This window comes from Taeniopygia guttata, chromosome 2, assembly GCF_048771995.1.
Source record: "Taeniopygia guttata chromosome 2, bTaeGut7.mat, whole genome shotgun sequence".
Classification (NCBI taxonomy): domain Eukaryota; kingdom Metazoa; phylum Chordata; class Aves; order Passeriformes; family Estrildidae; genus Taeniopygia; species Taeniopygia guttata.
The window spans coordinates 102,486,974-102,499,936 of NC_133026.1; the positions used below are offsets into that span (position 1 = coordinate 102,486,974).

At 45.4% G+C, this 12,963-nt stretch overlaps 1 protein-coding gene across 1 annotated transcript in view; it reads left to right on the forward strand.

Moving 5' to 3' along the window:
- Positions 1-11,880: 11,880 nt before the first annotated feature.
- The window catches only part of EPB41L3 (erythrocyte membrane protein band 4.1 like 3), a 136,285-nt gene continuing 135,202 nt past the window's right edge, over positions 11,881-12,963 (forward strand). The window contains exon 1 of the mRNA XM_072924525.1: positions 11,881-11,994. The gene's annotated coding sequence lies outside the window, so the exon portion shown is untranslated. The remainder of the gene's footprint in view (positions 11,995-12,963) is intronic.

Sequence of the window (12,963 nt, forward strand, 5' to 3'; positions counted from 1 at the left end):
CCCCAGCCTGTACTGGTGCTTGAGGTTGATCCTCTCTACTTACACTTTGCAATTTCTTTTTATTGAAGTACATGAGATTCTTACCTGCCCATTTCTTCAGTCTGTTAAGGTCCCTCTAGATGGCCACACAACCTTCTGGTATCTGCCACTCCTCCTAATTTTGTCTCATCTTCAAAGTTGTATTCTGTCCCATCATCCCAATCATTAATGAAGAGGTTACAAGGTACTGATCCCCAACATTGAGCCCTTGTGTCCTACGGACTTGCCCTCAGCTGGACCTACTGCCATTTACAACACTCTGGATCTGTCATCCAGACAGTTTTCAGTCCACCTCACTGTCCTTTCACCTAACATATATATTGGCAGCTTATTTATCAGGGTCTTACAGGAAATAATGTCAAAGTCCTTTCTTGCTTTGAAAAGGTAAACAATGTCCACTGCTCTCCCTTCACCCACTGAGCAGGTCACCTCATTGCAGAAGCCTGTCAGTCCACTTAAAAAATACAAATAATGTATTTCTTGTTATTCTTTTTAGGGGTCAATTTATGGAGCCTTGAAAAAGCAGCATTTCATGACATTATGACAAGATCATAATTCACAATAGTTTATTTAAAGTCTTTTCTGTACAAGTCAATAGATATGTACTACAGATTGTTATTATTATAAAATTAATTGAAATTATTCACTAAATAATGAGACAATCAATAAATAAAAGCTCAGGAGACATAGAAATGGCTTTTTAATTTGCAATTTTAAACAAAAAAAATGACATTTTCTTATCAGCAGTGAAAAATTGCTCTCCTGACATGAGCAAAGAATGATGCTAAAGTAAATTCCTTTCACTTTCAGAATGAAAATATGGTGTGGGTTGAATTTAAAATTTTAAACAGCATAATGTGGGCATGCAATTATAGTCATAGCTAGCAATAAATGACCAGTTAGATCATCTGGTCAAGTCCCCTGCCAATGCTAAAATGAATTTTTTATGCAGTTTTTATTTTTTTAGGCAGTTGGGACACCTTCAGTAAATGTGATAAATACATTTTTAAATAAAAGTTATTTTGTGGTGTCTCAGAAGCCTGGAGAGAGAGAAAGAGAGAGAAAGAGAAGTATCACTTCAAACTACTCACTGTTGATACATCAGGTTAGTCTCATTTCAGTTTTGCAAGGAAAAGCTGACAAGCTTTAAAGGAGGCCTCACTGCACAAAGAAATCGATGGTAAAGTGCACATTGATTTCAATAAATCTCTTTCAGTCACCAAACCGTACATATTAGCTGGGGAAGAGATGCTGCCTTTTCCTGTCTTTTTGTCTTTAAACATCATGTGCACTGATGATGGTATAAAAATAAAACTGGGCACAGCTCTAATCTCAGGTAATAATGGTCTCCAGTTTGAAAGCAATTCTTAGGGACTGGTAAATTATAACAAACACTGCCCTGGTCCCTCTGACAAACCCCAATTTAAAATAACCAGTCAGGGACAAAGCTGCTTCTGAGGTGTAGAGTTTCCTTTACTGGAAACAGAGCATTTAAACAAACACTCTTGGATTTTGCTGTAAGCAGGTGAGCTGCCACACCGGGATACTTTTCAGGAACACGTTGCCATGGCACAGCAGTGAGGATTGGTGCCATGGTGGAAGGTCTGCAGGATGCCCCTGGGGCCAGAGGGCACCAATAGCCAGTGCTGCCAGCTGATGTGCCGGTGATGGTGGGGATGCAGAGACTTTTCAGGAAGGCCAATCTGCAAAGAAAACACCATCTGCATAGTATTTTGCTATAGTATTCATCACCACTTTTATGTGAACCTAAACTTAATTGCAAATCTGCACCTCCAGCGTCACCCTCAGAGCATAGATCTCAGGAAAATGTTGGACTCCTCCTTCAGAGTATGAAGTTCAGTTCCTGCCAGTCCTGCTCCCACCACTCGATCTCCTGGAAGTGTGTTAATAAGCAGTGGCAGATGAAACATTATTAATTGGGTTCATTTAAAGGAAAAAACCCACCGCTGCCACACAAATAATACAGAGGCCCCATAAAAGTTTGGATATATGAGGCCAGCCCACACTAGGAACTGCTGAAATGTGTGGAAATAATGATGCTCTCTTGTACAAATGGCTTTTTAGAATGATGCTGCAAATTCTTCCCTTCATTCATCACCCTGTGCTCACAGGCTCTGTGCTCTCCTGAGTCAGACCCCTGGGGTATCCCATATTCATATCATGGCCAGAGATGAACATCTTCTCTGTCACAAGGATTCAACTTTTTATCACCTATTACCACAAGTTGTCATGTTAGGTTACTGTAAATCAGATTAACATTCTTCTAATGCAGACTTCGCAGGGAATACTTGGCAGAGGAGTTTCAGAAAGGGGTGCTTAGGATAGTAATTTTAGTAAGGAGAGATTCCCATACAGTGTGCTAAAAGCACTAACCACAATAAAAGAAAAAAAAAAAACCTTAGATCTGTTACATCCTATTAAGTAACGATGTAACAAATGTATGTAAGCCACCTCCTGAAACGTGGCTTTGGAAATAGGAGTAGAAAGCACCAGCGGAGGGTCAGCGTGATTTATTTCTGTTTTACCTGCCCCAGAACACCCTCATTTCCTGATGAACACAATGGCTTGGCACAACTTGAAGCCCAGCAAGTCAGATTTCTCTCAGCAGACATCCTGATCACTCCAATAGATATTTTAGGAACTCGCCATTAGTTCCTTTAATTAATGCCTCTCCAACAGGGACTGGCGTGGCCTTTTCCCACATCAGCAGAAGAAGAAACACTTCAGCCATTTTGTCCCAGGGCTGGGTGATCGTTATGAGTTACCTGAAGCCAGCTCCCCGAAAGCCCCAGGTACCTGCTGCCACCCTGGCAAAGCACCGGCTTCCCGCAGGAGTCTTCCCAAACCTTGCACTCCCTTTGTAGCACTTGTTCTACACACGTGACTCCTTCCTAGAGCCCACCTTGACCTTAGCAGAGATAAGAAACCCCTTACAGGGTGCAGTGCACTGTCAGTCCACTCCACAATAGCCAGTGGAAACCTGTGGGGAATGGCAATGCCACTTTCCTGCTCACAGCTTCACTGCTTGCCTCACAGCCCTGCTCCTGCTGGGCACCCTGGCCTCACTGCTCCCAGCTGGAGCCATGTTTCCGCTGACATCACTGGATTCCTGCTGATGCATTGGCCAGGGTCGTGTCCCAACTCACTCACCTCGTCCTGTGCATCTCTTGCATATCAATTTGCAAAGCCGTAAAAGTCAATAGCTGTACATAGATCCACAGTAAAAAACAACAACAAAAAACAAACCACAAATGCAGGCACCCAGGAAAATTGCTTGTCACATAACTCCCTGCAATAGCAGGATGTTCTGTCTGAGCCGACCTAAGCATAACTTATCAGAGAAAATTATCTCATGTGCTGAACAAAACTTTCCCCATTGGAACTTCAACCTTTGCCACTGGCGGCTGGCACACCGTGCCCCGCCTCCCAAGGACTTCTCCCCCACGGTTATCCTTTGAACTCTTAAGACTATATATGATGGATCTCAGCAATTATTTGCACTGTGGGCAAACTTCAGGCTGAGGTGCCAGCAGGGGCTGCTGGCTGGAAGCCAAGGGATGCCACAGCCCTTCCTACCGCTGCCTTGCACTGTGGCCTTTGGGATACAGCCCTCCCTGCCCTGTCGCTTGCCTCCTCCGGGAAGGGAGACGGCCTTCCCTGCTGCCGAGCAGAGGGATTTGCTGGGCACTGCGTAGCCAGCAGGCTTTCTAAATGCAGCAATTCTGGCTGCCTCCCACGGGGGATAAATCAGCCTCGGCGTGATTTACAGACCTTGGCAGGGTCAGGCATAATCTTGGTGTTAATGACTTAGGCGTGACACCCAAAGCTCCTGGTCTGGGAACAGTCTTCTGCTTGTCTGGAGGGACATCTTACTACCATTTTGCCAAAGACAAGTCAGCTGAGAGTAGTTCTGGCTCTTCTTCTGTATGCTTTGGCCCAGGAAATTCTCACTACTGTATGGGTATTCCCATCACCTCCAAATGTGGCTGAACATTTCCCATCTTGAGACAGCTGTGTTCCCAGGAACTGCAACTTCACTTCCCCAGAATTTCAGGGTGGTTCCTCCCAAATCTAAGGGGGAATTTCCACTTCTTGGAAACTGCTTTTTCAAACTGCCATCAGTTCAGCTGCATTCTTGTTTCTGTCCCACAGCTCTCAAATGCTGTCGTTTTATGTGTCTAGAGTGCACTTGTGAAGGGGCTACCTATAATTTAAATAGAAAAACAGACTGAAAGTACGAGGTGCTCAGCTTTTTTGAGGGCAGCATTGCTTGGGAAGTCCTCGGGAAGTCCACCCGGCCGTATCCTCTAGCAGTTGCACAGAAGTTTGCGGTTTCCCTGGATCTGTCACGGACTACTCACCCTGTGACATCCTGCCTGAGCTGCCGCTGCCTCCTCGGGGCATTAAGTAACCACGTTCAGATGGTTCGGACCGGGCAGCAGCGCCTGCATCAAAGCCTCTCAGCGCCTGCTGCGGCAACGAGCTCCGCGTAAGCCTAACAGCACGAAACATCGGCATAAAGTAACCTCACGGACCCGCTTTCAGTACTTTCCTCCTTCTCCCAGAAAAGAAAAAATAAAAAGCACAAGCCAAACCAGGGAGGGTGGTGGGGTGGCAAGAGGAGCTGGTGCCTCGCACGACTCCTCACCTGTCCTGGCCGCCAGCCCCGCGGGCAGGAGGGTCCCGCAGCGCGCTGCCCACCGCCGCCCCCGCGGCGCTCCGGGCGGGCGGAGGCGGGGCGGCGGCGTCTCCAATGGGGAGGAGGGGGGCGGTACGAGCCGTGCGGTGCCGAGCCGAGCCGTGCTGTGCCGGCTGCCGGAGTCTGACGGGCGCTGCAGGTGGGAGCCCGGCTCCGCGACGGTGCGTAACTTCGCCGGGCCGGGGCTGTCCGGGCCAGCCTTCTTTGAGGAGAGAGGCGGGAGCCGCGTCCCTCCCGCAGCGGCGGCGGAGAGCACCTCCCGGGACAGGCTCAGGTGAGGAGCCCTCGCTCCCCTCGCTTCCCCGGCCGCCCTTGCTGCCGCCCTGGCCTGGCTCCGATCAGCGGGGCCCGCGGGTCGCGATGCGCAGCGGGACCGCCGAGCTGTCCTTGGCTTGAGGTCAGCGGGGAGGGCCGAGGGGCGTGCGCTGCCCCCGCGGGGCGCGCTGCCGCTGCGCATCGCTCCGCGCCGCTGCGCGGGGAGGGAGGGCTGGGGCGGCGGGGCTGCGGCGCGGGGGTGTCTCTTCACCTGTTTCCATTCCCTTCTCCGCGTTTCTCCTTTTGGCAGTCCCGTGCCCCCCTCGTCCCCGCCGTGAGTCGTTTCGGGGGTCACCGGGCAGGGTTTGCCCCCGCTTCGGTGGCGGGGCGGACTTGCTGCCCGCGGTGCGGAGCGGGATGCGCGGCGCCCGGCGGTGCGGTGCGGGAGTGCCGCAGGCGGGATATGGCTCCTGCCGGACCCTGTCCCTCAGCCGCCCTTCTCGCCTTTCTGCCCTCCGCGGAGCGCAGCATCTCCCGCGGAAGATCAGCCTGGGCGCTGATCGGCGTCCGCAAAGTTACGCGCGGTGCGCGGCGGGGGTGGGATGCGGGGGCGCGGAGGGGCCGCGCTGCGCAAGCCGGAGCGTGGCCGGGGGAGCATCCGCTGGTAAGCCCAGTCGGTGCTGATGAAGCACTGAAACCCCTTTTTGGGGCTTGGGGCCAGTCGTGATGAAGCCGCAAGATTTTGCAGGCGGGGGGGTCGGTGCTGCTTTAGCATTGAAAATGTCTAATAGTGGATTTTAATGAGGTGTTCCCCACCTCCGCTCCCCCCTTTTCCCTACCTTTTCGGATGTTTAAAAAAAAACCCCCGAACTACTCAGCTGGTGACATTTACATTTCTGTAGTAACAGCAATTCATTAGAAAAGTGATACTAGCAGGAAAATAAAAAGTAGTAGTAATGGAGCCCCGGGGTGGTTGCAGATAGCGCCGAGGGACCATAGTTCCCCCCCTCGCCCCTCCCCGGCAGTGGACAGCGGCGTGGGGGAGTCGGGGGCGTTTGCGAGCCTGTGGGAATGCGGGGGGCTGGGAGCGCAGGGTGCAATGCAGAACTGGAAGCGCCGAAACTCTGCATTTTGTGCATAGTTCAGTGCTGGGTGGCCATTTTTCTAATCTTTTTCCTGTCAGGCTGTTGGATCCCCAAAATACTCATTTGGGACTTGAAAAAACACTACCTCAGGCTCCCCTACCCTTTTGTTAGGGCTGTTTCGATGCCAAATACTTGTGGTTTTGTATTCCATAAGGGCGATCATTCATCAAGCTTTAATCCACGTCAAGATGTAGCTAAACATTTATGAGGAGGATCTTTCCCCCTTCTCTCTGGAGTTTGCATGTTTGTTCCTCTGTTTCTTCCAGGAAAGGATTTAGTCCCTAGTATGACGGCTGAAATGGTGGCACACAATTCAGTGTGCTGTCAGAGGCTTACCTTCTTTCAGAGTTTGGGATAGGCTCAGGCAGTATTAAAAGCTTGCTAAGAGGATGCTGTTATATGGTTTCCTCCATTTTTGGGATCTGTTAGAAGCAGTCTAAAAATACTGGATCATCATTCCTCACACTTGTAACTACAAGACTTTCAAAGAACTGTTCTTAGTTAGATATGCACCTTTTTTTCTTTCCCCTCCTTTTTTTAACCTTGCAAATTATCAGTCCTGGTACTTAATACTCTTGTATTCTTGTTCTGGCAACTTGAAGGCATTACTCTTGATGCTGAATTGAGCAGTTTTTAGCATCAAATCCTCATTATTACACAGGGTTGGGTATTTTAACTTGCTGAAGAGATACCCCCTAAAGTTCCTAGAAGCACTCAACCTTTGCCAAGTGCCACAAATGTGTGAAGTTTGTGCAAACTTGTCAAGAAAATGGCCTTTTATTATTTTGTTTTTTTAATTGGGAAACAGATTATCACTATCTCGGCACTACTTCTGTCCTTCCTGCTGCAGCATTTACTTCAGCATATGAAGTTTCTTGAAGTCCCTTGCTCAAATATTGGTTGCACATTACTGCCCAGAACTAGCTTAGGAAGGCACTTTACTATCTCATGCAACCTTATCTGCCATTCCACAACTTCATAACAAACCCATTGGAACATGAAATGACCTTGGAAAGGTATCTTTCAATCTGACACGAAGCATTCTCTTAACAGGGAACAGCACTGCTCCACAAAGAGCTGATGTTTTCAAATTGATACTTCTAAACTGATTTTACTGTTCGTTTTTTTTTTAAGAGGGAAGGGAGATGGGTGGAATATTGAATTGGAAAAGAAAATATTTTTTTAAAAACAAACCCACTCAGCTGAAGTTGAAGCACCACTCAGCTTTAGAAGGAGGTGTATTAAGAATGTACATATGATAGTGATACTTAAGTCTAGGGTGAAAACAAGTATTTAATTTTAATCAAAGAAAAACAGTTTCCTCTTCCAGTTCTGATTTGCTCATTCATAAGATCTTCAAAAGCCTAAATTATTAGTGGGATTAATTGAAAGCTAGCTGGGTGTGTCAAAGGGAGAAAAGAAGTGATGAAGGCTGAAGGAAGCTTTACATTTGGTTGTATTGTTCTTGATATCATAATGTGATGCTTCTATATGGAAAATATTCCAGGACCCTTTCAGTCCCCAAAATACTGCTCCTCTGGAAAGGCTGGAATAACACTTGAGAATCAGCAGCAGTCAAGGGGGAGCCTTGCAGCTGTTGGGGGAATTAATGGAGGGGGTGCCTGGCCAGTAAGCTAAATGGGATTTTGGCCCAGATGCTGGACTTTACACATCAGGCCTTGCAAAAGGGTGGCGGGTGCGTGCCCACGGTGCTTTCACCTCTCAGTGAGATGGTGCCTCCCGTAGAGCAGTGCAGAGTCCCGGCCCCGGGAGCTCAGGGTGTGAGTGCCACCTGCTGGGTGCTGAGACACTTTATATCAATTATACACCGTTTATACACATGCAGGATGCATTTGTGTTTATGTATGTACGCTATGTTTATGCATGTCTTTATTTGCATGCAGGTGTACAGCTTTTCCACAGACATGTTCTTGGGTGAAACTATGAAACCTTCCCAAGACAAACCCAAGTTCCTCACCTTCTGAGGACTTAGCACAGCTTGTGTTTGGTGACACTCAAATGGCACTTGGGCTTTGAATTTCAGGGGTAAAGGGGAAATTTTGATACTGCTGACGTTTAATGATGCCTTTTTTTTAGTGGAGGCAAGTGGGAATTTTCAGCTGCATAGCTCATGGCTCATGGTGTGGTAAACTTTCACAAGCACCTCAATGGTCAGATACCAGGCTGGGGAGGTAGAACTGAAATGGAGGCCTAACAAACCAAACTCAACTTTGTCATGTACCACTTAAATGTAAAATCTTCACAGCATTTCTGATTTCATATTTTTCTTCATCTTAACTCACGTATGTCCAAAAGATTTATGATCATCCCACCTGGATATGAAGTATCACTCCTCATTTAAATTAACTGCAGACCTATAGGACTTGCAGAACATTGATGGACTTTTTTTTTTTTCTCCATTTTAAAGAATACATTTTTCATATTCACTCTCTAACATTTGCATAGAAGAGCAAAATATAAAAGTTTGATTCTGACCTAGAATTGCTACTGAAGGTGACACAATAAATCCAAATCTGACATCATTCCCAGCAATGATTTTCCAATTTCCACTAGCTTCCATCTCTCCTAGCCTGCTGGGGCATTGGCTGGAATGATGTTTAAACACCAATTTGATACAGCTGAATACTGAGTGATATCAGTTGCAGCACCAAGGCTTGTAGTTGTTCTGTGTTGTACTGACAGTATTAGGGAAAGATGTGCAGCCCTGGGTATTGGGGCTTTGCTGGACAGCTAACTTCATTAAGGCTTTATTGCTTACTTATTTTGTGGTGTGCTGGTGCCAGATGAGTCTTTTACCCTGTCTGTGGATTAGGAGTGGGTCCAAGCTGAGCTATAAAAGTTTTCAGGAAACTTTTAAATGCTTTCAGCTGGAAAACCTATATTGATGTACTCTTGTGATAAATTGATAAAACGCTTCACATGGTTTTGAAAGCGTATTCCATGACTTGAGATCTGTACTTTCAAGAGTGCATAACAGTCAGGAATGAGTTGATGGAGCAAAAAGCAAGTAGTGTAATTGCAGAGTTTATCTTCAAGTGTGATTCTAGCAAAAATAAAAAAAGGCACCTGCCATATCAAGAGGGATTACAAGATAGATTTTTGAGGAAGGGGACCCAATAATAATGCATAACTCAAGTTCACTGTCCCCTAAAACGTTCACAGTTAATTTGATGCTTGACAAATTGTGATTTCAGTGTCTGGTGAAGAAGCAATTGACCCTAAAATTGCTGCCTGAAGCTGAACCAACGTTTTCAGTTTCATAACTAGTGTCATGCAAAAATAGTATGTGAAGAGGGACACGGGAAATGCAGAATGTCCCTGTGGTCTTGCTCTTGTGTATCTCTCCTCCCCCTGACCCAAGCAACTGGCATGTGGTGTAGGCAGTGGATGCTGCTGCAATTCTCAAGGCAATTTACATCTCATTCATTCATCCCTCCCATTATGGCATATTGTGACCTTTTTTCTCCCCTCAAACCTTCTGAGCTGATAATGGAACTCTGCCCCTTATAACGTGTCAAACTTCAACAACCACCTCTTGTTTTCTCTCAGAAGTGTATCTGCAGTATTGTCAATGAGCATGCTGCTCTCCTGTCCCCTCCCCATTCTAAATAAACCAGTTCAGCAGCTCTCCTGCATGAATTCTGCCAGCTCTGAGTCATCCATACATTTTTGTTTTGTTCCTTCCTCGTGTTTTTGCACACCATGTTTCCCGCCATTCCCACCTACTCAACATCTGCTTTCATGTGATCTCTCATATCCTGATAAATTTTTTAATTTTAAGCTTGCTCCATGCCACCATCAAAATCTCACTTTCCTTAATATGAAGTCCTGTGTCCAGTCAGGTGACTCAATGGCCTTTACAGTCCTTGGGAGTACCCTGGAGTCGTGTCTGCTCCAGTAAAAATGTTCTCCCAGTAATCTCAGCTTCCCTTGCAGAGGTAAAAGACAGGTAATATTTTGAGGGCAGTCTGTAACTACAGTCACACTGACAGTAATGGTGCAGCTCTGGGGAAGGACTGGGGTGCACAAGACTGACAAGAGAAATCAGAAATTAAGGCAAATCTTTTGCAATCTCTTTTCCCTTTACTCTCCACTATTCTTCACATGAAGGCCCTGGAATGTCTCCTACTGTAAAAGCACTCCTACAAAAACAGCAACAACAACAACAAAAAAAAGTTCTTTGCCAGCAAAGTGGTAAATACGTGAGCAATCATCTCCCTTTTTCTGCAGCATTTCGTGCTGTCTTATTAATGGGCCGTGAAGGCTGAGGAGGAGGTAACTCATCAGCCATTATCCATCGAAGTAGGGGGGGAGCTGCCAATTAGTTGCTTGTGCCAGTTTCATTTTCTTTTTTGACACTAAGAGATAAATTTGCCTTCATATGGCATAGTTTCTGCAGAGATCAAATAGAAACCACATCCCCGCCCTCCTGAGTTGCTTTGAGATTTATGGAGGTGAAAATGAAAGTCCCTTTACTGGGACCCAGCAAAAGAGCATTGAGTTGTGAGGATGTTCCTGAGAACAGTTGGTTTGGAGAATTTGTATGATTGAAACATGTGAACTGAGAAGGTATGTCCCAATCTGTTGGAAGGGACTTTGCAATGGCCTTTGGCCTTTTGACATCTTGTCAACCTTGGACTGGTGATCAATCTGATGGTCACAGAGCTGCTGGGAGATGACGACAGCATTTCCTTCACTGCTTCCTTTCCTTCCACCTCAGGCTTTAGCACTCTCCTCGCCTGCTCATCTGTGCTCAGGACCTTGTGCACTTCCTGAACTTGCACATGCATTTGATTTCTCTAGTCAAAAGAAGAGCATGCCTTTGTCTGCCCTTACATACACACGTGCAGTTTGTTTAAGTTAACCCATAGCAATTGGCATTTTGTAGCGATCTCTTTGAAGCATTTTGTCTCCAAAGGAATAATAATGAAAAAATCCCAACCAAACAGAAAAGCAAAAAAACCCCAAATGCTAAATTGGTCGAGTGTTTTGGAACAGTTGCCAGAAGAAATCAATGCTGAGCCTGGGAAAGCTGTAAAATTCTTTCTTGGGTTTTTATTAGTAGGAGAGAAGTGACACACACTGAGTTTGGTCACTCAGACACTGTTCAAAGTCCAAATTGAAAAAAAAAAAAGTTGTTTCAGCTTGGGTGTTCTTGATGATTTGCAGATGTGTAATAGTGCACAGATACTCAGCTGTGGGGTAGGCTGCAGGTTCCCTTAATTGCAAAGAATAAATTACCAATCCCCCATCCATGAATGAGGATTCTGAAACTGAGCAGTTCCTGTGGTGGCTTTGCCTTACTTCCTTGCCAAATGTTACATCTCCTCATCAAGGATTTTGAAATGTCAGCAGTATAAGAGAAAATAATATACCTTTTTCTATTTGTGATACTGCACACCTGTTACTGCCTGATGGGGGAGGTACAGTAGAAAGGTTTTTTTCTTAAAAAAGACATTTTTCTCCCCTCACAAAATGTTCCTTCTGAGGTCAGCCTTGACAGATCTTTATTAGACTGTAATTATTGTTCTTTATTAACACTGATATTGTGGGGGTCTTTTATTTCTTTCTAGAATAAATTAGAGAGTGGAGGGTTGTTTGTGTTCAGTCCATTTAATGAGTTACCTGAAACTGTCTTGTAATGCAGACTTAACAGGAAGCAGTAGTGTTGTGTTGTTCATTGAATCTCAAGAGGTTTGTTTTTTTTTTTTTCTTCTTTTTCTCTTCATTTTCCTGCTGATGGCTATGACTTGCTGAAACCATGGACTTCACAAACTGGATGAACGGCTGCCTCCTGGAATATGGATAATTATGGTGAGTGTGCAAAATGAGTTTCACTTACTTCTGCTTGCTTGGGAGAAAGAGAAAGAATGTTATGTATTGGAAGCTGTGCTTGATAAAAATTAAGGCTGTTTTGCAGTGTTGGTTTTGTCAATGCAACAGGCAAAGCTTACTAAATTTCAAATTATTTTTGATGAAGTGGCTTTTTTTTTTTCCTTATTCTGTTTTATCACTGGCACAGATGAAGGAATTAACATACTTTGGATTAATTTGAAATAGTGTCATGTTATGGGATTGAGTGTTATTGTCTTTGTAATAACTTTTAAATTACTTTTCTGTAAGACATGCTGTGAAGCAACAGCTTAGAACATTTTAATTTTTCTTTTCTGACTTATTCAGTTGTTTCTGCAAACAGTTCAGACAGAAGATTCATTGGATGGCTTTTTAGAAAAGCACTGTGTCATTGTCCTTACTGTTCCTAATACTGGTGTTGCCTGTGGTGTGAACTTTTAAGGGATGATGTGTTGATAATGTGTTTGTATTAAATATTGTAAAAGAATTTTCTACGAAAAGGTCTTCCATCCCAAGTAGTCTCTGGTGAGGTTTCTTTTTTTTAAATCAAAAAAAGCACAGGGCTCTGTCAGGGTCACACTCTTTCCTTGTGTGCAGACACCAGACCTGCAGAATATTCTTCTGGGGGTATCTGCTGTTGCTACCTGAGGAGGAGATTTTGGCCCTTTGGGCTTTCAATAATAAAGGTGGCTGGACAGCTTCAGGGAAAACATTTGCTTTGAATGTATCAACCTGGAGATCTGCTCCAGGAGCATGGTTGGAGGTGGTAGTATTTACCCAGTGTTGTCTGTAGGAGTAAAGAAGCTGCCTCTGAGCACTGAGGGGAGGTTGGCAGCTTAGCAGCCTTGGGATTTATCTCTGAGCTATTTAGACCTAGCAGAAGTGACTTGTTACTACTAATAGGTTTAATTAGGGAAAACAACTTGCTTC